The sequence below is a fragment of the Pseudophryne corroboree genome, chromosome 3, assembly GCF_028390025.1.
Source record: "Pseudophryne corroboree isolate aPseCor3 chromosome 3, aPseCor3.hap2, whole genome shotgun sequence".
Lineage (NCBI taxonomy): Eukaryota > Metazoa > Chordata > Amphibia > Anura > Myobatrachidae > Pseudophryne > Pseudophryne corroboree.
This window is the reverse complement of record NC_086446.1, coordinates 778380606-778405590: the sequence shown is the minus strand read 5'-3', so window position 1 is coordinate 778405590 and position 24985 is coordinate 778380606. Positions and strand designations below refer to the sequence as shown.

At 51.4% G+C, this 24985-nt stretch overlaps 1 protein-coding gene across 2 annotated transcripts in view; it reads left to right on the top strand.

Annotated features, from left to right (window-relative positions):
• CASP7 (caspase 7) overlaps nucleotides 1-24985 on the top strand; it is a 103476-nt gene that overhangs the window by 37504 nt on the left and 40987 nt on the right. The gene's annotated exons all lie outside the window — the stretch shown is intronic.

The following is a 24985-nucleotide window of genomic DNA, read 5'->3' as shown; positions in this document are numbered from 1 at the left end:
TCACAAACACACCCAGCGTTCCCCCAGACACTCCCCCGTTTCTCCAGCCACTCCCGCGGTTTTCCCAGAAACGGCAGCGTTTTTCCGCACACACCCATAAAACGGCCAGTTTCCGCCCAGAAACACCCGCTTCCTGTCAATCACATTACGATCACCAGAACGATGAAAAATCCTCGTTATGCCGTGAGTAAAATACCAAACTTTTTAGTAAAATAACTAACCGCATGCGCTCTGCAAACCTTGCGCATGCGCAGTAAGCGACTAATCGCAATATAGCGAAACTCGGCAACGAGCGAACAACTCGGAATGAGGGCCATAGATGGGTGTCGGGAATTATGTACTGCGCAGCCCAACAGCAGCCTATGGGCATTAGGTTCTCTTGGTGCAGACCCATGGCTGTTACAAGACTTTTTTGGAAGCTGTGCCCTGACACCTGGATGATATTCAGATGTAAATGTTTGCGATTATGGCGGATATTTTCACAACCACATTTTAAATACGGGATGTAATAAATATGCCCCATAGTCACAAATACTTACATTTCAATAATTGATTGGCAGCGTCCGTTTGTAACAACATTTTTACCATCTTAATGTTCGTGAAGTTCAGAAATAGTTTGTGTTTCAGCAGGAAATGTAGATAAACAATTAATAATAATAATCATCATCATCATCATTATTGTTTATTAATACGGCCCCAGAGACACTGTGGTGCTGGATTCTGCGTCTGTGTGTAGAACCCATTGCTGACTCTGCGTCTGTGCGCTAAACCCATTGCTGACTCTGCGTCTGTGTGTAGAACCCATTGCTGACTCTGCGTCTGTGTGTAGAACCCATTGCTGACTCTGCGTCTGTGCGCTAAACCCATTGCTGATCTGCATCTGTGCGTAAAACCCATTGCTGACTCTGCATCTGAACGCTAAACCCATTGCTGACTCTGCGTCTGAACGCTAAACCCATTGCTGACTCTGCGTCTGAACGCTAAACCCATTGCTGACTCTGCGTCTGCGCGTTAATGTCCTATCTGTCTCTGCTTCTGTGCGCTAATGCCCTGACTCTGCCTCTCTTCACTAAACACATTTCTGACTGTGTCTGTGCGCCTGTGTTCTATACCCCTAGCTGTCGCTTCATCTGTGTGCAAAACCCCTAGCTGTCTCTGCGTCTCCGTACGAAACCCCTAGCTGTCTCTGCATCTATGTGCAAAACCCATAGCTGTCTCTGCACCTGTGTGCGAAGCCCCTAGCTGTCTCTGCATCTGTGTGCGAAGCCCCTAGCTGTCTCTGCATCTGTGTGCGAAGCCCCTAGCTGTCTCTGCATCTGTGTGCGAAGCCCCTAGCTGTCTCTGCATCTGTGTGCGAAGCCCCTAGCTGTCTCTGCATCTGTGTGCGAAACCCCTAGCTGTCTCTGCATCTGTGTGCGAAACCCCTAGCTGTCTCTGCGTCTCCGTACGAAGCCCCTAGCTGTCTCTGCGTCTCCGTACGAAGTCCCTAGCTGTCTCTGCATCTGTGTGCGAAACCCCTAGCTGTCTCTGCGCCTGTGCACAAAGCCCTTAGCTGTCTCTGCGTCTGTGTGCAAAACCCCTAGCTGTCTCTGCACCTGTGTGCGAAACCCCTAGCTGTCTCTGCATCTGTGTTCTAAACCCCTAGCTGTCTCTGCGCCTGTGTGCAAAACCCCTAGCTGTCTCTGCGCCTGTGTGCGAAACCCCTAGCTGTCTCTGCGCCTGTGTGCGAAACCCCTAGCTGTCTCTGCGCCTGTGTTCTAAACCCCTAGCTGTCTCTGCGTCTGTGTGCGAAACCCCTAGCTGTCTCTGCGCCTGTGTTCTAAACCCCTAGCTGTCTCTGCGTCTGTGTGCGAAACCCCTAGCTGTCTCTGCGCCTGTGTGCGAAACCCCTAGCTGTCTCTGCGCCTGTGTGCAAAACCCCTAGCTGTCTCTGAGCCTGTGTGCAAAACCCCTAGCTGTCTCTGCGCCTGTGTGCGAAACCCCTAGCTGTCTCTGCGCCTGTGTGCGAAGCCCCTAGCTGTCTCTGCGCCTGTGTTCTAAACCCCTAGCTGTCTCTGCGCCTGTGTTCTAAACCCCTAGCTGTCTCTGCATCTGTGTGCGAAACCCCTAGCTGTCTCTGCATCTGTGTTCTAAACCCCTAGCTGTCTCTGCATCTGTGTGCAAAACCCCTAGCTGTCTCTGCGCCTGTGTGCGAAACTCCTAGCTGTCTCTGCGCCTGTGTGCAAAACCCCTAGCTGTCTCTGCGCCTGTGTGCGAAACCCCTAGCTGTCTCTGCGCCTGTGTGCGAAACCCCTAGCTGTCTCTGCATCTGTGTGCAAAACCCCTAGCTGTCTCTGCGCCTGTGTGCGAAACCCCTAGCTGTCTCTGCGTCTGTGTGCGAAGCCCCTAGCTGTCTCTGCATCTGTGTGCGAAGCCCCTAGCTGTCTCTGCGCCTGTGTGCGAAACTCCTAGCTGTCTCTGCGCCTGTGTGCAAAACCCCTAGCTGTCTCTGCGCCTGTGTGCGAAACCCCTAGCTGTCTCTACATCTGTGTGCGAAACCCCTAGCTGTCTCTGCGCCTGTGTGCGAAACTCCTAGCTGTCTCTGCGCCTGTGTGCAAAACCCCTAGCTGTCTCTGCGCCTGTGTGCGAAGCCCCTAGCTGTCTCTGCGCCTGTGTGCGAAACCCCTAGCTGTCTCTGCATCTGTGTGCAAAACCCCTAGCTGTCTCTGCGCCTGTGTGCGAAACCCCTAGCTGTCTCTGCGTCTGTGTGCGAAGCCCCTAGCTGTCTCTGCATCTGTGTGCGAAGCCCCTAGCTGTCTCTGCATCTGTGTGCGAAACCCCTAGCTGTCTCTGAGCCTGTGTGCGAAACCCCTAGCTGTCTCTGCATCTGTGTGCGAAGCCCCTAGCTGTCTCTGCATCTGTGTGCAAAACCCCTAGCTGTCTCTGCGCCTGTGTGCGAAACTCCTAGCTGTCTCTGCGCCTGTGTGCAAAACCCCTAGCTGTCTCTGCGCCTGTGTGCGAAACCCCTAGCTGTCTCTGAGCCTGTGTGCGAAACCCCTAGCTGTCTCTGCATCTGTGTGCGAAGCCCCTAGCTGTCTCTGCGTCTGTGTGCGAAACCCCTAGCTGTCTCTGAGCCTGTGTGCGAAACCCCTAGCTGTCTCTGCATCTGTGTGCGAAGCCCCTAGCTGTCTCTGCATCTGTGTTCTAAACCCCTAGCTGTCTCTGCGCCTGTGTGCGAAGCCCCTAGCTGTCTCTGCGCCTGTGTGCGAAACCCCTAGCTGTCTCTGCGCCTGTGTGCGAAACCCCTAGCTGTCTCTGCGCCTGTGTGCGAAACCCCTAGCTGTCTCTGCGCCTGTGTGCGAAACCCCTAGCTGTCTCTGCGTCTGTGTGCGAAGCCCCTAGCTGTCTCTGCATCTGTGTGCGAAGCCCCTAGCTGTCTCTGCGCCTGTGTGCGAAACCCCTAGCTGTCTCTGCATCTGTGTGCAAAACCCCTAGCTGTCTCTGCGCCTGTGTGCAAAACCCCTAGCTGTCTCTGCGCCTGTGTGCGAAACCCCTAGCTGTCTCTGCGCCTGTGTGCGAAACCCCTAGCTGTCTCTGCATCTGTGTGCGAAACCCCTAGCTGTCTCTGAGCCTGTGTGCGAAACCCCTAGCTGTCTCTGCATCTGTGTGCAAAACCCCTAGCTGTCTCTGCGCCTGTGTGCGAAACTCCTAGCTGTCTCTGCGCCTGTGTGCAAAACCCCTAGCTGTCTCTGCGCCTGTGTGCAAAACCCCTAGCTGTCTCTGCGCCTGTGTGCGAAACTCCTAGCTGTCTCTGCGTCTGTGTGCGAAACCCCTAGCTGTCTCTGCATCTGTGTGCGAAACCCCTAGCTGTCTCTGCGCCTGTGTGCGAAACCCCTAGCTGTCTCTGCGTCTGTGTGCGAAGCCCCTAGCTGTCTCTGCATCTGTGTGCGAAGCCCCTAGCTGTCTCTGCGCCTGTGTGCGAAACTCCTAGCTGTCTCTGCGCCTGTGTGCAAAACCCCTAGCTGTCTCTGCGCCTGTGTGCGAAACCCCTAGCTGTCTCTACATCTGTGTGCGAAACCCCTAGCTGTCTCTGCATCTGTGTGCAAAACCCCTAGCTGTCTCTGCGCCTGTGTGCGAAACTCCTAGCTGTCTCTGCGCCTGTGTGCAAAACCCCTAGCTGTCTCTGCGCCTGTGTGCGAAACCCCTAGCTGTCTCTGCATCTGTGTGCAAAACCCCTAGCTGTCTCTGCGCCTGTGTGCGAAACCCCTAGCTGTCTCTGCGTCTGTGTGCGAAGCCCCTAGCTGTCTCTGCATCTGTGTGCGAAGCCCCTAGCTGTCTCTGCATCTGTGTGCGAAACCCCTAGCTGTCTCTGAGCCTGTGTGCGAAACCCCTAGCTGTCTCTGCATCTGTGTGCGAAGCCCCTAGCTGTCTCTGCATCTGTGTGCAAAACCCCTAGCTGTCTCTGCGCCTGTGTGCGAAACTCCTAGCTGTCTCTGCGCCTGTGTGCAAAACCCCTAGCTGTCTCTGCGCCTGTGTGCGAAACCCCTAGCTGTCTCTGAGCCTGTGTGCGAAACCCCTAGCTGTCTCTGCATCTGTGTGCGAAGCCCCTAGCTGTCTCTGCGTCTGTGTGCGAAACCCCTAGCTGTCTCTGAGCCTGTGTGCGAAACCCCTAGCTGTCTCTGCATCTGTGTGCGAAGCCCCTAGCTGTCTCTGCATCTGTGTTCTAAACCCCTAGCTGTCTCTGCGCCTGTGTGCGAAGCCCCTAGCTGTCTCTGCGCCTGTGTGCGAAACCCCTAGCTGTCTCTGCGCCTGTGTGCGAAACCCCTAGCTGTCTCTGCGCCTGTGTGCGAAACCCCTAGCTGTCTCTGCGTCTGTGTGCGAAGCCCCTAGCTGTCTCTGCATCTGTGTGCGAAACCCCTAGCTGTCTCTGCGCCTGTGTGCGAAACCCCTAGCTGTCTCTGCGCCTGTGTGCGAAACCCCTAGCTGTCTCTGCGTCTGTGTGCGAAGCCCCTAGCTGTCTCTGCATCTGTGTGCGAAGCCCCTAGCTGTCTCTGCGCCTGTGTGCGAAACCCCTAGCTGTCTCTGCATCTGTGTGCAAAACCCCTAGCTGTCTCTGCGCCTGTGTGCAAAACCCCTAGCTGTCTCTGCATCTGTGTGCAAAACCCCTAGCTGTCTCTGCGCCTGTGTGCAAAACCCCTAGCTGTCTCTGCGCCTGTGTGCGAAACCCCTAGCTGTCTCTGCGCCTGTGTGCGAAACCCCTAGCTGTCTCTGCATCTGTGTGCGAAACCCCTAGCTGTCTCTGAGCCTGTGTGCGAAACCCCTAGCTGTCTCTGCATCTGTGTGCAAAACCCCTAGCTGTCTCTGCGCCTGTGTGCGAAACTCCTAGCTGTCTCTGCGCCTGTGTGCAAAACCCCTAGCTGTCTCTGCGCCTGTGTGCAAAACCCCTAGCTGTCTCTGCGCCTGTGTGCGAAACTCCTAGCTGTCTCTGCGCCTGTGTGCAAAACCCCTAGCTGTCTCTGCGTCTGTGTGCGAAACCCCTAGCTGTCTCTGCATCTGTGTGCGAAGCCCCTAGCTGTCTCTGCATCTGTGTGCGAAACCCCTAGCTGTCTCTGAGCCTGTGTGCGAAACCCCTAGCTGTCTCTGCATCTGTGTGCAAAACCCCTAGCTGTCTCTGCGCCTGTGTGCGAAACTCCTAGCTGTCTCTGCGCCTGTGTGCAAAACCCCTAGCTGTCTCTGCGCCTGTGTGCGAAACCCCTAGCTGTCTCTGCGCCTGTGTGCGAAACCCCTAGCTGTCTCTGCATCTGTGTGCAAAACCCCTAGCTGTCTCTGAGCCTGTGTGCGAAACCCCTAGCTGTCTCTGCGTCTGTGTGCGAAACCCCTAGCTGTCTCTGAGCCTGTGTGCGAAACCCCTAGCTGTCTCTGCATCTGTGTGCGAAGCCCCTAGCTGTCTCTGCATCTGTGTTCTAAACCCCTAGCTGTCTCTGCGCCTGTGTGCGAAGCCCCTAGCTGTCTCTGCGCCTGTGTGCGAAACCCCTAGCTGTCTCTGCGCCTGTGTGCGAAACCCCTAGCTGTCTCTGCGCCTGTGTGCGAAACCCCTAGCTGTCTCTGCGCCTGTGTGCGAAACCCCTAGCTGTCTCTGCATCTGTGTGCAAAACCCCTAGCTGTCTCTGCGCCTGTGTGCGAAACCCCTAGCTGTCTCTGCATCTGTGTGCGAAACCCCTAGCTGTCTCTGCGCCTGTGTGCGAAGCCCCTAGCTGTCTCTGCGCCTGTGTGCTAAACCCCTAGCTGTCTCTGCGCCTGTGTGCGAAACCCCTAGCTGTCTCTGCGCCTGTGTGCGAAACTCCTAGCTGTCTCTGCGCCTGTGTGCGAAACCCCTAGCTGTCTCTGCATCTGTGTGCGAAGCCCCTAGCTGTCTCTGCGCCTGTGTGCGAAACCCCTAGCTGTCTCTGCGCCTGTGTGCGAAACCCCTAGCTGTCTCTGCGCCTGTGCTCTAAACCTCTGAGTATCCTCAGCGTAGAGATATTGGAGGTCAAAAGAGCTGATGAGCTCCCCTAAATAGAACATATAGGGGGGAATTCAAATGTTTGAAAAGTTGGTTGGGTGTCTGATTTTTCCTGTCTGTTAGATAGGAGAAAAACAGACACTCAACTGACTTTTCAAACAATTGAATACCCCCCATAGAGTGAGAATAGGAGAGGTCCAAGAACAGAACCTTGGGTGACACCTACTGTTAGTGGAAGTGGGGGTGAGGTGCAGTCATGAGAGGAGACAGAGCAGGAATGATCAGAGAGATAAGAGGACAGCCAGGAGAGGGCAGTATCACGCAGACCAAGGGAGCAGAGGTGTAACTCTGGGAGACAATGGAGTCATCTGCCGCCGGGCTCCTGCTCTGAAGGGGGGCACCTCTCCTCCCATTCTGTGACTCCACTGAATTAAGTTAATTGATACAGTAGCTGCCGCTATCTCTTCATTGGCCGACTTCCTCACTGGTCCCTGCACCTTACAAGTCACACCCTCTTTATTATACTGTAAATACACATTTTACAAGTGTCACACCCAGGATTAGGACCCACGACCTATTACACTGGAAGCAGACACCTTACTGATGGAGCTATTTGCTCCTGTATAGGAAATCTGAGAATTCTAACTATATGAAGATACTTCTCTGACAATTACACGTAACTTCGTATAGTTAGAATTCTCGTACTTATTGTACAGGAGCAAATAGCTGTCAGTGTAACAGGCCGTGGGTTCTAACCCTGGGTATGACTGCTAACTTACGCCACTGCAAGGGAGTGAAGGATTTGTAGGAGGAGAGGGAGGTCCACTATGTCAAAAGCAGCAGAAAGGCCAAGGAGAATAAGCAGAGAGTAGTGGCCCTTGGATATGACCGCAAGGAGGTCATTGCAGACTTTCCTGAGGTCAGTTCCAGTGGAGTGGAGAAGACGGAAGCTAGAATGAAATAGGTCAAGCAGGGAGTTGGAGGAAAGAAAGGCAGTCAGGGGTCTATGGGCCTAATTCAGATCTGCAAATTTGTTAGCTAATGGGTAAAACCATGTGCAGTGCAGGTGGGGCAGATGTAACATGTGCAGAGAGAGTTAGATTTGGGTGGGATGTGTTCAAACTGAGATCTAAATTGCAGTGTAATAATAAAGCAGCCAGTATTTCCCCTTCACAGAAACAAAATAACCCGCCCAAATCTAACTCTCTCTGCACATGTTACATCCGCCACACCTGCAGGGCACATGGTTTTGCACATTAGCTAACAAATTTGCTGCTGCGATCAGATCTGAATTACCCCCTATGTACTAAGCCTTGGATCCAGACTGCTGCTACAGGCTGTGTTTGAAAAATGGCAGTAGCTTGGTTGGTACTTTGGGGGTCTATGTACTAAGGGCCCAATTTAGGTTGGATCTTCAGGTCGACCGCAAAAATTGCTGAAAGGATGAGTGTGGGGGGGGGGGTGCAGAAAATGTGAACGCCTCTGTCTGATTGGGGTTGGTGTGGTGTTGTGGAAACGGGGGGCATGGCGAGGGCGTGATCGCGACGGCTCCTGTGGATGGAGCCAAGCTGCAACGGCAGGAGACAACCTTAATTTCTACAATGAAGCAGAAATTGCGATGCGATCGCAATTTCTGCTTCATCAAGGGGGGAGGCGGCGGTCAGCATGCGTTCACAAGGATTGCAAATTCTGCTAATTAGAGAGATAAACTGTAGAGAGATAAAGTACTATCCAATCAGCTCCTGTCATTTTTCAAACACAGCCTGTAACATGGCAGCTAGGAGCTGATTGGCTGGTACTTTATCTCCGTCCATTTTCTCGCTCTCTAAGGCTAAGTACATAGACCCCTTTTTCTCTGTCCACTTTATCTTTCTCCAAGGCTTAGATGCTATGGTCTAATGTGGTTGTAAAGAATGCCCTAACTTACTCTGCATCTGTGCGCTAATGTCCTAACTGACTCTGCATCTGTGCGCTAATGTCCTAACTGACTCTGCATCTGTGCGCTAATGTCCTAACTGACTCTGCATCTGTGCGCTAATGTCCTAACTGACTCTGCATCTGTGCGCTAATGTTCTAACTGACTCTGCATCTGTGCGCTAATGCCCTAACTTACTCTGCATCTGTGCGCTAATGCCCTAACGTACTCTGCATCTGTGTGCTAATGTCCTAACTGACTCTGCATCTGTGCGCTAATGCCCTAACTGACTCTGCATCTGTGCGCTAATGTCCTAACTGACTCTGCATCTGTGCGCTAATGTCCTAACTGACTGCATCTGTGCGCTAATGCCCTAACTGACTCTGCGCCTGTGCGCTAATGCCCTAACGTACTCTGCATCTGTGCGCTAATGCCCTAACGTACTCTGCATCTGTGCGCTAATGTCCTAACTGACTCTGCATCTGTGCGCTAATGCCCTAACTGACTCTGCATCGGTGCGCTAATGTCCTAACTGACTCTGCATCTGTGCGCTAATGCCCTAACTGACTCTGCATCTGTGCGCTAATGCCCTAACTTACTCTGCATCTGTGCGCTAATGCCCTAACTGACTCTGCATCTGTGCGCTAATGCCCTAACTGACTCTGCATCTGTGCGCTAATGCCCTAACTGACTCTGCATCTGTGCGCTAATGCCCTAACTGACTGCATCTGTGCGCTAATGCCCTAACTGACTCTGCATCTGTGCGCTAATGCCCTAACTGACTCTGCATCTGTGCGCTAATGCCCTAACTGACTCTGCATCTGTGCGCTAATGCCCTAACTGACTCTGCATCTGTGCGCTAATGCCCTAACTGACTCTGCATCTGTGCGCTAATGCCCTAACTGACTCTGCATCTGTGCGCTAATGCCCTAACTGACTCTGCATCTGTGCGCTAATGCCCTAACTGACTCTGCATCTGTGCGCTAATGTCCTAACTGACTCTGCATCTGTGCGCTAATGCCCTAACTGACTCTGCATATGTGCTTTACTGCCCTAACTGACTCTGCATCTGTGCGCTAATGCCCTAACTGACTGCACCTGTGCGCTAATGCCCTAACTGACTCTGCGCCTGTGCGCTAATGCCCTAACGTACTCTGCATCTGTGCGCTAATGCCCTAACTTACTCTGCGTCTGTGCGCTAATGTCCTAACTGACTCTGCATCTGTGCGCTAATGTCCTAACTGACTCTGCATCTGTGCGCTAATGCCCTAACTGACTCTGCATCTGTGCGCTAATGCCCTAACTGACTCTGCATCTGTGCGCTAATGCCCTAACTGACTCTGTATCTGTGCTTTACTGCCCTAACTGACTGCACCTGTGCGCTAATGCCCTAACTGACTCTGCGCCTGTGCGCTAATGCCCTAACGTACTCTGCATCTGTGCGCTAATGCCCTAACTTACTCTGCATCTGTGCGCTAATGTCCTAACTGACTCTGCATCTGTGCGCTAATGCCCTAACTGACTCTGCATCTGTGCGCTAATGCCCTAACTGACTCTGCATCTGTGCGCTAATGCCCTAACTGACTCTGCATCTGTGCGCTAATGCCCTAACTGACTCTGTATCTGTGCTTTACTGCCCTAACTGACTGCACCTGTGCGCTAATGCCCTAACTGACTCTGCGCCTGTGCGCTAATGCCCTAACTTACTCTGCATCTGTGCGCTAATGCCCTAACTTACTCTGCATCTGTGCGCTAATGTCCTAACTGACTCTGCATCTGTGCGCTAATGCCCTAACTGACTCTGCATCTGTGCGCTAATTGACTCTGCATCTGTGCGCTAATGCCCTAACTGACTCTGCATCTGTGCGCTAATGCCCTAACTGACTCTGCATCTGTGCGCTAATGCCCTAACTGACTCTGCATCTGTGCGCTAATGCCCTAACTGACTCTGCATCTGTGCGCTAATGCCCTAACTGACTCTGCATCTGTGCGCTAATGCCCTAACTGACTCTGCATCTGTGCGCTAATGTCCTAACTGACTCTGCATCTGTGCGCTAATGCCCTAACTGACTCTGCATATGTGCTTTACTGCCCTAACTGACTCTGCATCTGTGCGCTAATGCCCTAACTGACTGCACCTGTGCGCAAATGCCCTAACTGACTCTGCGCCTGTGCGCTAATGCCCTAACGTACTCTGCATCTGTGCGCTAATGCCCTAACTTACTCTGCATCTGTGCGCTAATGTCCTAACTGACTCTGCATCTGTGCGCTAATGTCCTAACTGACTCTGCATCTGTGCGCTAATGTCCTAACTGACTCTGCATCTGTGTGCTAATGCCCTAACTGACTCTGCATCTGTGCGCTAATGCCCTAACTGACTCTGCATCTGTGCGCTAATGCCCTAACTGACTCTGCATCTGTGCGCTAATGCCCTAACTGACTCTGTATCTGTGCTTTACTGCCCTAACTGACTCTGCGCCTGTGCGCTAATGCCCTAACGTACTCTGCATCTGTGCGCTAATGCCCTAACTTACTCTGCATCTGTGCGCTAATGTCCTAACTGACTCTGCATCTGTGCGCTAATGCCCTAACTGACTCTGCATCTGTGTGCTAATGCCCTAACTGACTCTGCATCTGTGCGCTAATGCCCTAACTGACTCTGCATCTGTGCGCTAATGTCCTAACTGACTCTGCATCTGTGCGCTAATGCCCTAACTGACTCTGCATATGTGCTTTACTGCCCTAACTGACTCTGCATCTGTGCGCTAATGCCCTAACTGACTGCGCCTGTGCGCTAATGCCCTAACTGACTCTGCGCCTGTGCGCTAATGCCCTAACTGACTCTGCCCTGTGGGCTAATGCCCTAACTGACTCTGCGCCTGTGCGCTAATGTCCTAACTGACTCTGCATCTGTGCGCTACTGCTCTGACTCTGCGTCTTTTTTTACGTATGGATGTACTGTAGTTTGAGGCAGCTTAATGCACCTGTCCCAGCACACCCCAGTCCTCCAGCTGCCTCCTTCAGCAGGAGCAAAATATTTGCCTACAAGCAGCCATCATGTTGATGCGCTTATTCCCATGCTCACTCATATACGCGCACGTGACACCACAAAAGTGAATGAAAACACCAATTTCTCTGCGAGTCTGACCCTTTCTGTGTATAATAATTAGACGTGTGCGCCAGCCCAAATCCTACTTTGGTTTCTTGTTTTGGATCTTTATCTCCTTCGTATTTAGATCTGAATTTGTTTAGCCAAAACCTCCCGTGCAAGTTCTGTATCTTTTTTTTTTTTAAATCACAGAATTTGGGGATGTTTTTGTTCTTACAGTATTATTAACCTCAATAACATTAATTTCCAATGAATTTTGACCACCTCACAGTTCACAATATTGTATTCATCCATTTTAGGCCAAAGGTTGCAGCGAGCCGGCTGGTTACTAACCGACACAGCAGCACGAACATGCAGCAGTTTACAGCACATCTATAAAACATTGCCACACGGCAGTGCAGAAAAGAAAAGTGGTGCAAGATGGAATTGCACATCCCATATGTTGGCTATTAAAAAGGACATGCATAATTTAACAAAGCAAGCACTTCAGTGACAGGGACATACACTTTTGTGGCTGAAGTGCTTGCTTTGTGTGGACCCCCGCAAAACCATTTTTTAGAAGGACTAGCTCTGATGATGATGATGATGGTGTTGATGATGAGGGTGTTAATTACATTATCTTGTACAACAAATTTCATATCTTTCCCGCAAATGACGCAACATGGAGGAGGTGCCTAGATGGCTAATGTTCCTACCTCTACTAATTTTGGCCTCACAAATGGAGCACATGCCTTCACAAACATTGGGGGTCATTCCGAGTTGATCGCACGCTGCAACTTTTTGCAGCCCGTACGATCAACTAGATGCCGCCTATGGGGGAGTGTTTTTTTGCATAGCAAGGCTGCGATCGCTTGTCCAGCCCTGCTATGCAAAAAAAGTTTTGTGCAGAACAAGACCAGGGTAAGAGTTACTTACCCTGTGCGATGAATCCAGCGTTGATGGTCCCGGAATTGACGTCAGACATCCGCCCTCCAAACGCCTGGACACGCCTGCTTTCGCCACACCACTCCCAGAAAACGTTCAGTTGACGCCCCGGAACGCTTTCCTCCTGTCAATCTTCTTGCAGTTGCTGGGCAACGACGCACCTGTGCAATGCAACCGCAGCGCATGCGCAGTTCCGCCCCGATCGCACCGCTGCAATGAAGCGCAGCGTGCGATCGGGTCGGAATGACCCCCACTGTCAGGTTTGGGATAAAAATAATCCCACACCCAAGAGGTGGCTTTTTTAGTCTTCTGCCCAGGCATCGCAATGGCTTTATTTCTCTAACGTCCTAGTGGATGCTGGGGACTCCGTAAGGACCATGGGGAATAGACGGGCTCCGCAGGAGACTGGGCACTCTAAGAAAGATTTAGTACTACTGGTGTGCACTGGCTCCTCCCTCTATGCCCCTCCTCCAGACCTCAGTTAGAATCTGTGCCCGGACAGAGCTGGGTGCCTTTTAGTGAGCTCTCCTGAGCTTGCTAATAAGAAAGTATTTTAGTTAGGTTTTTTTATTTTCAGAGAGCTTCTGCTGGCAACAGACTCTCTGCTACGTGGGACTGAGGGGAGAGAAGCAAACCTACTAACTGCGGCTAGGTTGCGCTTCTTGGCTACTGGACACCATTAGCTCCAGAGGGTTCGAACACAGGATCTTAACCTTGGTCGTCCGTTCCCGGAGCCGCGCTGCCGTCCCCCTCGCAGAGCCAGAAGACAGAAGCCGGCGGGTGAAGCAAGAAGACATCAAAATCGGCGGCAGAAGACTCCTGTCTTCATATGAGGTAGCGCACAGCACTGCAGCTGTGCGCCATTGCTCCCACATTACACCCACACACTCCGGTCACTGTAGGGTGCAGGGGGGGGGGGGGGCGCCCTGGGCAGCAATTATGATACCTCTTGGCAAAAGTAACATATATACAGCTGGGCACTGTATATATGTATGAGCCCCCGCCATTATTTTTACACAGAAAGCGGGACAGAAGCCCGCCGCTGAGGGGACGGGGCTTCTTCCTCAGCACTCACCAGCGCCATTTTCTCTCCACAGCTCCGCTGAGAGGAAGCTCCCCAGGCTCTCCCCTGCAGTCTCAAGGTAGACAGAGGGTAAAAAGAGAGGGGGGGCACATAAATTTAGGCGCATTAATCATATATACAGCAGCTACTGGGTAAACATTAAGTTACTGTGTAATTCCTGGGTTATATAGCGCTGGGGTGTGTGCTGGCAGACTCTCTCTCTGTCTCTCCAAAAGGCCTGGTGGGGGTCCTGTCTTCATAGAGAGCATCCCCTGTGTGTGTGGTGTGTCGGTACGCGTGTGTCGACATGTTTGACGAAGAGGGCTATGTGGAGGCAGAGCAGGTGCAGATGGATGAGGTGTCTCCGCCGACGGCGCCGACACCTGATTGGATGGCTATGTGGAAGGTGTTAAATGATAATGTAAACTCCTTGCATAAAAGGTTGGATAAAGCTGAAGCCTTGGGACAGTCGGGGTCTCAGCCCATGCCTGATCCTACAGCGCAGAGGCCGTCGGGGTCTCAGAAGCGCCCATTATCCCAAATTGTTGACACAGATATCGACACGGATTCTGACTCCAGTGTCGATGGTGATGATGCAAAATTGCAGCCTAAAATGGCTAAAGCCATCCGCTACATGATTATAGCAATGAAGGATGTATTGCACATGTCGGAGGAAAACCCTGTCCCTGACACAAGGGTTTATATGTTTGGGGAGAAAAAGCAAGAGGTGACTTTTCCCCCTTCAAATGAGTTAAATGAATTATGTGAAAAAGCGTGGGATTCTCCTGATAAGAAAGTGCTGATTTCCAAAAGGTTACTATGGCGTACCCTTTCCCGCCAACGGACAGGTTGCGCTGGGAATCCTCCCCTAGGGTAGACAAGGCTCTGACGCGCTTATCTAAGAAGGTGGCCCTACTGTCACAGGATACGGCCTCCCTAAAGGATCCTGCGGATAGGAAGCAGGAAGGCATTCTGAAGTCTGTTTATACACATTCCGGTACCATACTGAGGCCGGCAATTACGTCGGCCTGGATGTGTAGTGCTGTAGCAGCATGGACAGATACTCTGTCTGAGGAACTGGATACCTTGGACAAGGATACTATTTTACTGACCCTGGGGCATATAAAAGACGCTGTCCTATATATGAGGGATGCCCAGAGGGACATTTGCCTACTGGGCTCAAGAATAAATGCAATGTCGATTTCTGCCAGAAGGGTCCCCACGGAAAGGGAGGTAGTGTTAGCGTCAATTCACAAGTTATATCTCCAGCAGGTGGTGGTAAAGGTTCCCCTCCTTCAACAGGGAAGGGGTTACTATTCTACAATGTTTGTGGTACCGAAACCGGACGGTTCGGTCAGACCCATTTTGAATTTAAAATTCCTGAACATTTATCTGAAGACATTCAAGTTCAAAATGGAATCGCTCAGAGCGGTCATTGCAAGCCTGGAAGAGGGGGATTTTATGGTGTCTCTGGACATCAAGGACGCTTACTTGCATGTCCCCATTTATCCACCTCATCAGGAGTACCTCAGGTTTGTGGTACAGGACTGTCATTACCAATTCCAGACGTTGCCGTTTGGCTTATCCACGGCACTGAGAATATTTACCAAGGTAATGGCGCAAATGATGGTGCTCCTTCGAAAGCAAGGAGTCACAATTATCCCATACTTGGACGATCTCCTCATAAAGGCGAGGTCCAGAGAGCAGTTGCTGATCAGCGTAGCACACTCTCAGGTAGTGTTGCAACAGCACGGCTGGATTCTGAATATCCCAAAGTCGCAGCTGATTCCTACGACGCGTCTGCCCTTTCTGGGCATGATTCTGGACACAGATCAGAAAAGGGTGTTTCTCCCGGCGGAGAAGGCTCATGAGCTTGTGACTCTCGTCAGAAACCTCTTAAAACCAAAACAGGTGTCAGTGCATCACTGCACGCGAGTCCTGGGAAAGATGGTGGCGTCATACGAGGCCATTCCCTTCGGCAGGTTCCATGCGAGGATCTTTCAGTGGGATCTGTTGGACAAGTGGTCCGGATCGCATCTTCAGATGCATCGGCTGATCACCCTATACCCCAGGACCAGGGTGTCTCTTCTGTGGTGGCTGCAGAGTGCTCACCTTCTCGAGGGCCGCAGGTTCGGCATACAGGACTGGGTCCTGGTGACCACGGATGCAAGCCTCCGAGGATGGGGGGCAGTCACTCAGGGAAGAAACTTCCACGGGTTGTGGTCAAGTCAGGAGGCTTGTCTGCACATCAATATCCTGGAACTAAGGGCCATATACAACGCCCTGAGTCAAGCGGAGCCTCTGCTTCGCAACCAACCGGTGCTGATTCAGTCAGACAACATCACCGCAGTGGCTCATGTAAACCGCCAGGGCGGCACAAGAAGCAGGGTGGTGATGGCGGAAGCCACCAGGATTCTTCGTTGGGCGGAGAATCACGTGCAAGCACTGTCAGCAGTATTCATTCCGGGAGTGGACAACTGGGAAGCAGACTTCCTCAGCAGACACGACCTCCACCCGGGAGAGTGGGGACTTCATCAAGAAGTCTTCACGCAGATTACAGATCGATGGGAGCTGCCACAGGTGGACATGATGGCATCCCGCCTCAACAAAAAGCTAAAATGGTATTGCGCCAGGTCAAGGGACCCTCAGGCGATAGCTGTGGACGCACTAGTGACACCGTGGGTGTTCCAGTCGGTCTATGTATTTCCTCCTCTTCCTCTCATACCCAAGGTACTGAGAATCGTAAGAAAAAGAGGAGTGAGAACAATACTCATTGTTCCGGATTGGCCAAGAAGGACTTGGTACCCGGAACTGCAAGAAATGCTCATAGAGGACCCATGGCCTCTGCCTCTCAGACAGGACCTGTTGCAACAGGGGCCCTGTCTGTTCCAAGATTTACCGCGGCTGCGTTTGACGGCATGGCGGTTGAACGCCGGATCCTAGCGGAAAAAGGCATTTCGGATGAAGTTATTCCTACGCTGATAAAGGCTAGGAAGGACGTGACAGCAAAACATTATCACCGTATATGGCGAAAATATGTTGCTTGGTGTGAGGCCAGGAAGGCCCCAACAGAGGAATTCCAGCTGGGCCGGTTCCTGCACTTCCTACAGTCAGGAGTGACTATGGGCTTGAAATTGGGGTCCATAAAGGTCCAGATTTCAGCCCTATCCATTTTCTTTCAGAAAGAACTGGCTTCTCTTCCTGAGGTTCAGACATTTGTTAAGGGAGTGCTGCATATTCAGCCCCCTTTTGTGCCACCAGTGGCACCTTGGGATCTCAATGTGGTGTTGGGTTTCCTGAAATCCCACTGGTTTGAGCCACTTAAAACCGTGGAGCTAAAGTATCTCACGTGGAAAGTGGTAATGTTATTGGCCTTGCCTTCGGCTAGGCGTGTGTCAGAATTGGCGGCTTTGTCATGTAAAAGCCCCTATCTGGTTTTTCATATGGACAGGGCAGAATTACGTACTCGTCCACAATTTCTGCCGAAGGTGGTGTCATCTTTTCATTTGAACCAACCTATTGTGGTGCCTGCGGCTACTCGTGACTTGGAGGATTCCACGTTGCTTGATGTAGTCAGGGCTTTGAAGATTTATGTGACCAGAACGGCTGGAGTCAGAAAAACTGACTCGCTGTTTATCCTGTATGCATCCAACAAGCTGGGTGCTCCTACTTCAAAGCAAACCATTGCTCGCTGGATCTGTAACACGATTCAGCAGGCTCATTCTGCGGCGGGATTGCCGCATCCAAAATCAGTAAAAGCCCATTCCACAAGGAATGTGGGCTCTTCTTGGGCTTGATACCCTGGCTGAGGAGGACCTTGTGTTTGCCCATTCGGTGCTGCAGTCATCCGCACTCTCCCGCCCGTTTGGGAGCTTTCGTATAATCCCCATGGTCCTTACGGAGTCCCCAGCATCCACTAGGACGTTAGAAGAAAATAAGATTTTACTCACCGGTAAATCTATTTCTCGTAGTCCGTAGTGGATGCTGGGCGCCCGTCCCAAGTGCGGACTTTCTGCAATACGTGTATATAGTTATTGCTTAATAAAGGGTTATGTTATGTGGCATCCTTTGGGTGATGCTCGATTGTTGTTTCATACTGTTAACTGGGTATGTTATCACAAGTTGTACGGTGTGATTGGTGTGGCTGGTATGAGTCTTACCCTGGATTCCAAAATCCTTTCCTTGTAATGTCAGCTCTTCCGGGCACAGTTTCCTTAACTGAGGTCTGGAGGAGGGGCATAGAGGGAGGAGCCAGTGCACACCAGTAGTACTAAATCTTTCTTAGAGTGCCCAGTCTCCTGCGGAGCCCGTCTATTCCCCATGGTCCTTACGGAGTCCCCAGCATCCACTACGGACTATGAGAAATAGATTTACCGGTGAGTAAAATCTTATTTTTTATCACGCTCAACATTTGCAGCCACTGGTGGCTGACTTACACAAACAACATCATCATCCTCATTGTCAGATAGTACACACGTATCTCCCTCATCCTGTCCCACTTCCACACATGAATCCTCAATTTCTATTATGTCCTCCTCATTATCACCGTCTTTACTTGTACCGCTCCCCACATGTGCAGATGGTGCAGAAATGGTGGAAGGAGGTGAAAGCGGCTTCTCTATGAGGACAGTGTGAGAAATATCAGACTTACACATAGATGGCGTGGACACCCCAAAACGTTCCTCAAGAATGTCTGATGGTTCTGAATGCACAGTTTGTCTTACTGTCTCTGCAGCTAACTTTCCTTTTGATGGTTTTTTCTTTACCACTTTAAAATTGAATGATTTTACATGCCCCGACTTAGCTGGGCATCGGCCTTAGTAGATGACGATGACGGAACATCCCTGGACTGATGCAGCAGACGGAACATCCCTGGACTGATGCAGCAGACGGAACATCCCTGGACTGATGCAGCAGACGGAACATCCCTGGACTGATGCAGCAGACGGAACATCCCTGGACTGATGCAGCAGACGGAGCACCCCTGGACTGATGCAGCAGACAGAGCACCCCTGGAGTGATGCAGCAGGCAGAGCACCCCTGGAGTGATGCAGCAGACGGAACATCCCTGGACTGATGCAGCAGACAGAGCACCCCTGGACTGATGCAGCAGACAGAGCACCCCTGGAGTGATGCAGCAGACAGAACATCCCTGGACTGATGCAGCAGACACAACACCCCTGGACTGATGCAGCAGACACAACAAACCCTGGACTGATGCAGCAGACACAACATCCCTGGACTGATGCAGCCAGACACAACATCCCTGGACTGATGCAGCCAGACACAACATCCCTGGACTGATGCAGCAGACACAACATCCCTGGACTGATGCAGCAGACAGCGCACCCCTGGACTGATGCAGCAGAGAGAGCACCCCTGGACTGATGCAGCAGACAGAGCACCCCTGGACTGATGCAGCAGAGAGAGCACCCCTGGACTGATGCAGCAGAGAGAGCACCCCTGGACTAATGCAGCAGACAGAACACCCCTGGACTGATGCAGCAGACAGAGCACCCCTGGACTGATGCAGCAGACAGAGCACCCCTGGACTGATGCAGCAGACAGAGCACCCCTGGACTGATGCAGCAGACAGAGCACCCCTGAGCGCACCCCTGGGCTGATGCAGCAGACAGCGCACCCCTGGGCTGATGCAGCAGACAGAGCACCCCTGGACTGATGCAGCAGAGAGAGCACCCCTGGACTGATGCAGCAGAGAGAGCACCCCTGGACTGATGCAGCAGAGAGAGCACCCCTGGACTGATGCAGCAGAGAGAGCACCCCTGGACTGATGCAGCAGAGAGAGCACCCCTGGACTGATGCAGCAGAGAGAGCACCCCTGGACTGATGCAGCAGACAGAGCGCCCCTGGACTGATGCAGCAGACAGAGCACCCCTGGACTGATGCAGCAGACAGAGCACCCCTGGACTGATGCAGCAGACAGAGCACCCCTGGACTGATGCAGCAGACAGAGCACCCCTGGACTGATGCAGCAGACAGAACATCTCTGGACTCCGGGGACCTTTTATAGAATCCAAAACCCGCGAGAATCCGACAGCGGGATGATGACGTTTTGCCTCAATTTGGGATCCAAATAAGGCAGGAAACCCAGAGCCTGGCTCGGATACCAACGTTCGGGTCTCGGAGAACCGGATCAGCTCATCTCTAATAATAATATAATCATTTGATATGATCTGATTACTAATTTGTACAAATACCTGAGCTAACGCAGAACACGACGTGATGCGCATTCTAGGTGTGTCGCATAACGGAGACACATTTCGGGAACAGCAGTTTCTTAGAAGAATGTTGATTGTGATCTCATCTTTAAGCATAAATTTACTGATGAACATCAGAGGTTACATGGTCAGCCATGAAGGGGAATCACCTCCTATGACGGACAGTCTGCGCCAATATAAAGTCACTTAGTACCGCCTTTATGCCCCAGGGCAATGGCTCTGTCGTTCTAGGTAGGGAATGAGGGGCTGATTTTGAGATCCACCGGGAATTGCGCATGGATCTTGCGAGACGGGATTTCTCATGCGGCTTATTCCCACCCGTTGTCCTGCTGAGAATCGGTGGTTTGCCGCTGTAATCACGAACAATCTGCTCAGTTTAGTTACTGGTATAGAAGAGTAAAACAACCTAACCTGGCATAAACAAGAGCACACAATGAATCAGATTGGGGGTGGTTGAGAATCCAGTGCTTTTGTTATTGTATTTTCATGGTTATTCGGTTTTCGCAATCGTCTCACTGGAAATCCTTTGTGTCCACCTCTCTGTAGCAATTACTGTCACATAATTCAATTGCCTTTATATTATTAACTGGTGAACAGTAACGCTCCGTGGCAGGTGAACAAAACAGGCCAACGGTATATTATGCAGTGATTTATCCCAGCATTGTTACAACGGGAAGGCAATTCATTCATTATTCACAAAGAAATCGGCTACACACAAGAAATAACAGCGACATAAAACCTCAATAATACTAAAATATAAATGGCTAGTTTCTGAATGACTATGTTTATGGAGTTCAGCTTAATATCTCCCACCCCGACCTCTCCGCTCTGCACAAGATCTGCGTTTCTCATCCACACTCATTGGTAGTCACTGCAGTTAGTCTCAGCGATTGGGTTGGAACTGCGTAGTGCGCTGGCGCATGGCAGTCGTCGTTGCCTAGCGATCGCCTCTGAGACGGGAGGGGGCTGAACGGCGGCGTTAAGCCGCCGTTTAGGGGGCGCGGTCCGGCCAACGCAGGCGTGGCCAGACCGTTGGGGGGGCGGGCCTCGGCGGCTGCGTGACGTGGCAGCGGCAGCGAAGAACAACTCCCGGCCAGAAATACAAAAGCATCACCGCTGTGCGATGCTTTTGTTTTTGTGCGGGTGGGGGTGGGGGCGGCCTGACATGCGGGGCGGACTAGCCCTGTGCTGGGCGTCCCCCCGCATGTCTGAGTGCCTGATCATCGTAGCTGTGCTAAATTTAGCACAGCTACGATCAACTCGGAATGACCCCCATTATTCGCTCCCATGCTTGATTGCAGGACTTTTTTCAGGCTGTACTCACTCTGTGGAATGCCCTCCCACGCACAACAAGACTCTCCTCTAGTCTCCAAACCTTCAAAGGCTCCCTGAAAATTCACTTCTTCAGACAGCTTATCATATTCCCGAACCATCCACATAACCTTCATAAACTTTCTTTAATAAATTACATCCCCACTGTACAGTCCACACCTGGCCTCACATGTTTTCTCTCTTCATATGACCATATCATGCAGGCCACCAAGAACCTTTCCAATCTGGTGGTCCATTATGCAATAGGTAGCATCTGTCCTTGTGTATCAATGCCTATTTCCCTATAGATTGTAAGCTTTTGAGCAGGGCCCTCCTACCTCTATGTCTGTGTGTTATTACCTAGCTTTGTTTCATCACTGCTGTTTCCAATTGTAGAACGCAATGGAATTTGCTACACTATATAAGAAACTGGTAATAAATAAATAATTGACTAAAATCCTTAAAACCTCGTACAGCGCCTGCGTTACACAGTGTGTACGCACAGAGGGGCGGTTATAATTTAAATGCACGGTATCAGGAATGTACCGCCCATTCGTTGGCGGTAGCTGCGAGGTGGCTACTTACAAGCGCAGAGATGGTGCGATTTATGGGAGGGTCACAGGCGTGTCACTGAACGGCTTGCCAACTCAGACGCATAATCAGAATTTAAAGTAAGTGACATGACGCTTGCTATCCATCTTACAGGGAACCATATCAATACTGAGTATATAATAAATATTATATTCCACTTTGTATAGAAACTTGGCTACAAGCGTAACAATGTCATCCAAGGGTGTAGCAATGAACGCAGGGGGTTGGCGGGTTCCGTCAGTGGTGGATTCATGCATTGTTAGAGCCATCTATTGAAGGTACATTTCTCAGTCCATTTAAATATTCCTGGCAAAACTTCCTGAATGCGTTGCTAGACGTCACTAAGGAGACAAGAATTTTATTTGCATGAAAAACAACGGATTACGGGGGTCATTCCGAGTTGTTCGCTCGCAAGCTGCTTTTAGCAGCATTGCACACGCTAAGCCGCCGCCTACTGGGAGTGAATCTTAGCTTATCAAAATTGCGAACGAAAGATTTGCAATATTGCGATAAGACATCTCTGTGCAGTTTCTGAGTAGCTCGAGACTTACTCTGCCAGTGCGATCAGTTCAGTGCTTGTCGTTCCTGGTTTGACGTCACAAACACACCCAGCGTTCGCCCAGACACTCCTCCGTTTCTCCAGCCACTCCCGCGTTTTTCCCAGAAACGGTAGCGTTTTTTCACACACTCCCATAAAACGTCCAGTTTCCGCCCAGAAACACCCACTTCCTGTCAATCACACTACGATCACCAGAACGAAGAAAAAACCTCGTAATGCCGTGAGTAAAATACCTAACTGCATAGCAAATTTACTTGGCGCAGTCGCACTGCGGACATTGCGCATGCGCATTAGCGACTAATCGCTCCGTTGCGAGAAAAAAATAACGAGCGAACAACTCGGAATGACCCTCTACATGTTTCACGGGTTTTCATCTCTAATCCTCAAGTGTCACCAACAGGTCATGTTTTCAGGATTTCTCTCTGTGAAAATAAGGGGAATGCTGACTGAGCAAAATAGACAGACACACCTGTGCATGATTAATGAAATCCAGAAAACATGGCATGTGGGGGAGAGCATTGGAGTTTCTGGATAATGCTACTGGCCAGATGACTGGAGGTAACAAGGTGCTAGGTACCTGGGAATGATACAGCTGCATTTGTGTCACTGGTGCGTATGTGATAAAACGTTGTTACAGTGACGAAAATATCAGTTCTTACCGGTAACGTCCTGCGAGGCTCCTACTGGACCTCACACCAAATTGATTTCCCCCCTTATAGGTATATTCAATTGAAGTCGGATCCATTTTGACTTTCATTTGTCAGAATGGATCCAACGTGGCCTATTCAATGGACGTCTCAAATCGACTTTTACAAAGGGGGGGGGAGCAGCGCTACAGCAGCAGCTATATAGCCGCTGCTGTAGCGCTGCTCTCCCGCGGCTCTCTCCCGTCCTTCCTGTCTTTCCTGTCTCACATCCGCCGCTCCGTCCCCCCTGTCACAGCCGCCACTCCGTCCCCCCGGTCATAGCCGCCGCCGCTCCCAGTCTCTCCCTCGCTCAGGGCAGAATACATGACCGACTGCAGCATCCCAACACTAAAGATCCCGACAGAGGACGGGGTAAGTAGTTTTCTCTATCGTCCTTGTGGATGCTGGGGTTCCTGAAAGGACCATGGGGAATAGCGGCTCCGCAGGAGACAGGGCACAAAAAGTAAAGCTTTCCGATCAGGTGGTGTGCACTGGCTCCTCCCCCTATGACCCTCCTCCAGACTCCAGTTAGATTTTTGTGCCCGGCCGAGAAGGGTGCAATCTAGGTGGCTCTCCTAAAGAGCTGCTTAGAGAAAGTTTAGCTTAGGTTTTTTATTTTACAGTGAGTCCTGCTGGCAACAGGATCACTGCAACGAGGGACTTAGGGGAGAAGGAGTGAACTCACCTGCGTGCAGGATGGATTGGCTTCTTGGCTACTGGACATCAGCTCCAGAGGGACGATCACAGGTACAGCCTGGATGGTCACCGGAGCCGCGCCGCCGGCCCCCTTGCAGATGCTGAAGTAAGAAGAGGTCCAGAATCGGCGGCTGAAGACTCCTGCAGTCTTCTAAAGGTAGCGCACAGCACTGCAGCTGTGCGCCATTTTCCTCTCAGCACACTTCACACGGCAGTCACTGAGGGTGCAGGGCGCTGGGAGGGGGGCGCCCTGGGAGGCAAATGAAAACCTTTTTTGGCGAAAAATACCTCACATATAGCCCCCAGAGGCTATATGGAGATATTTAACCCCTGCCAAGATTCACTAAATAGCGGGAGACGAGCCCGCCGAAAAAGGGGCGGGGCCTATCTCCTCAGCACACAGCGCCATTTTCTCTCACAGAAAGCCTGGAGAGAAGGCTCCCAGGCTCTCCCCTGCACTGCACTACAGAAACAGGGTTAAAACAGAGAGGGGGGGCACTGATTTTGGCGATATTGAGATATATATAAAGATGCTATAAGGGAAAACACTTATATAAGGTTGTCCCTATATAATTATAGCGTTTTGGTGTGTGCTGGCAAACTCTCCCTCTGTCTCCCCAAAGGGCTAGTGTGGGTCCTGTCCTCTGTCAGAGCATTCCCGGTGTGTGTGCTGTGTGTCGGTACGTGTGTGTCGACATGTATGAGGACGATGTTGGTGAGGAGGCGGAGAAATTGCCTGTAATGGTGATGTCACTCTCTAGGGAGTCGACACCGGAATGGATGGCTTATTTAGGGAATTACGTGAGAATGTCAACACGCTGCAAGGTCGGTTGACGACGTGAGACGGCCGACAAACTATTAGTACCGGTCCAGGCGTCTCAGAAACACCGTCAGGGGCGTTAAAAACGCCCATTTACCTCAGTCGGTCGACACAGACACAGACACGGACACTGAATCCAGTGTCGACGGTGAATAAACAAACGTATTTCTCATTAGGGCCACACGTTAAGGGCAATGAAGGAGGTGTTGCATATTTCTGATACTACAAGTACCACAAAAAAGGGTATTATGTGGGAGTGAAAAAACTACCTGTAGTTTTTCCTGAATCAGATAAAATAAAATGAAGTGTGTGATGATGCGTGGGGTTACCCCGATAGCAAATATTGGCGTTATACCCTTTCCCGCCAGAAATTAGGGCGCGTTGGGAAGCACCCCTTAGGGTGATAAGGCGCTCACACGCTTATCAAGTGGCGTTACCGTCTCCAGATACGGCCGCCCTCAAGGAGCCAGCTGATAGGAAGCTGGAAAGATATCCTAAAAAGTATATACACACATACGGTGGTTATACTGCGACCAGCGATCGCCATCAGCCTGGAGATGCAGTGCTGGGTTGGCTTGGTCGGATTCCCTG